Below are 2680 nucleotides of genomic sequence, written 5' to 3'. Positions count from 1 at the left end.
AAATTGGGGATCCAAACATCAAAGCTGGTGAGAAAGAAAAAGCGACGAGAAAAGTTCGTGCATACGTGGATGTTAACTATTCTCCCTTTACTGGTTCAAATTCAAGCTCGTGGAGAATGAAGAGGGCGGTCAAGGATGCCGAAGGGACCTCCTTCAGTCAGAAGCCCTCCGTTGCGCTACTGAATTGCTTTGGTAATTAAGCGGGGAATGCCCCGTGTAACAATTTGTAAAAACTATTTTTAAACTTCCGTTGAATTTATTTATTGCATTTTTAGGACTATTAGAATTTAGACAATTTTTAGTGTAGTTAGAAAGACTATAGACTATTACTTTTGTGATTTGGTATGTCGGGATATGTTTGCGAGTGTTTTTATGCAGGTTTGGGGAAATAATGACGCATTTGGAGGACTTACACGAAGAAAAGCACTCGATCGAGTACTTTTTGTACTCGATCGAGAGGATTTTCAGGTAAATGTTCGATCGAAAGGTTTGTATGTGCTCGATCGAAACAGCAAAAATGTGGAGTTCTCGATCGAGTATAATTTTACTCGATCGAGAGGAATGAAGACCAGCTCCTCGATCGAGTGGTTTAAAATCACTCGATCGAGTGAAATTGAATTTTGTACGCAGGAAGTGTCTCTTAAACTCCCTATTTTTCATTCTTTCTTATTCTTCTTTCATTTCTTCTTCCTTGTGCGACTAAAAATCCCCAAATTCCCCATTTTTATTGCCCAAACACCAAATCAAAAACCTACAATTTGTTGTTTGCAATTAAATCGACATTTGCCCTCTAATTTACCCTTCATGTTTGCTTGTTTTCATGGTCAATTACGGGTTTTAGGGTTTGCGATTTTCGGCTTGAAATTCGCCATTTTTGCATCATTTTAGTCGATTTTTCTTGCATAGCTTGTGGGTTTATTGATAGAGTAAGTTTCCCCTTTGCTTTATTGTTGTTTAATTTCTTTATTTCATGTTTATGAAGTAATTAAGGCGTTAGGGTTTATCTTCAAGTCGAAAATTTCGACTGAAATTGGGGGATTTCCTGTTTAACTCGTTTAATTGATTATCGTTGCCCTTGCTTACTTGATTAGGATGGACAGTAGTTCAATGCCCTCATCTAGTTCGATTGTAGTTCCATCCTTTGCTGAGACGGTGGTCCCTGCTGCTGCCACCGTCACCACACTTGTCAGTACCGCTTCTACTACCCCCGTATTGCTTGTTACTACTGCTGGTACTGTTGTTATTGCTGCTAACTCTAGTCCCGCTTCCACTTCCGTTTCGACCTCTGTTCTTGGTAGCTCTGTTGCTAGCTCAGCTTCTGTTTTGGTCTCTGCTGGTAGCTCCGCATCCGTGGGTTTCTGCTGCTTCTTCTATTGCAGCCACAACTAGTACCTCAGGTACGATGACCACCCCTGCTGCGTGGTCACCCGCAGTCACAGCTGCTTATAGGGCGGCTCTAGTACCTCGTTCCATCAGAGGACGGGCTTCTACTTCAGGTACTAGAGGCCGGGGTCGTGCATGAGCTACACCTACTGCTGGCCGTTCTGCTGGCCGTGTTACCATCCGAGGGGATGATTCGCTCGACTCGCACCCCGACTATCCCCAGGTAATCTTCGTTAATGGTATTCATCGCACTAAATTCTTTGCTTTGCTTGACTGTGACTTTCTTTCGACCAAGTTTTTGTGCCGTCAGTCACTTGATCGACTTGGTATTTACGAGCCAGTTTGTGAGATTTTGAGGGGTATGGGGATGTCTGGACTTGTGACCATGAGTGCCTATACCTACAAGGAGCTGACTTTTGAGTTTTCAGCTCTTTTGCCTTCTCTTCTGGGGCACACGACACTGACCCCACTTGCGCTTCCGTGTCTTTTCGGTTATTCAACCGGACTTTTTCTTTGACTTTAGAGGAGTTTGTTACTAGGCTAGGACTTTCTTTTATGGGTCTTACTGTTGCCCCTAGGAAGGTCATCCGCATGTTGTGGAGGACCTTGACACAGACCACTTACGTGGAGTGAAAGCTCGCTCAGGTCCACCTTCCCCCTGCCCGTTACTTCGTGCGTCTGATGGGTAGTACTATTTTTGGCCGTAGAGAACCAAACAATGTGAACAACATTGAGCTTTCTATTCTGGGCGGGTACCTGAACATTGACAGTGAGGGCCCCTTTGTCCTCAACATTGCTTACCTGACCGCCCAGTACTTTCACTATGTGGGGGAGAAGACCACGGGCGTCATCGTCTGCGGTGGCATATCCACTGTCCTTGCCCGTTCTCTCTTCCCTGTATTCCCTCGTGACTTACAGTACATAAGTGTCGATAGGTACCTGGATCTGGCAGCTATGTTGTCTATGACTTGGCTTGCTTCTGATCAGCAGACTCGGAAGATAGGCGGTTCCTTGTCTGAGACCCTTCCTTGCACCACCCTACCTCGCCTCATCCCCCTGCCCACTATTAGGGGCAGGATACCACCACCACTGCCCATTTACCACCTAACACTACAACCACCTCCTACCATGTCCGCTTCTAGGAAGCGGAGGAGACCTGAGAGGGATCCACACCTTCTACGGGTGGCCAGACTTCCACGGCCATTCCTACCCCGATCCCTACTCCTACTCCTGCGCCCGACCAGACACAGGCACAGCCGATTTTTCCGGCTAATTTTGTACCTCCTCCACCCTTTGA

This window comes from Silene latifolia, chromosome X (genome assembly GCF_048544455.1).
Source record: "Silene latifolia isolate original U9 population chromosome X, ASM4854445v1, whole genome shotgun sequence".
In the NCBI taxonomy this organism is placed as follows: Eukaryota; Viridiplantae; Streptophyta; class Magnoliopsida; order Caryophyllales; family Caryophyllaceae; genus Silene; species Silene latifolia.
The sequence above is the reverse complement of the archived record's forward strand: the minus strand, read 5'-3'. Positions refer to the sequence as shown.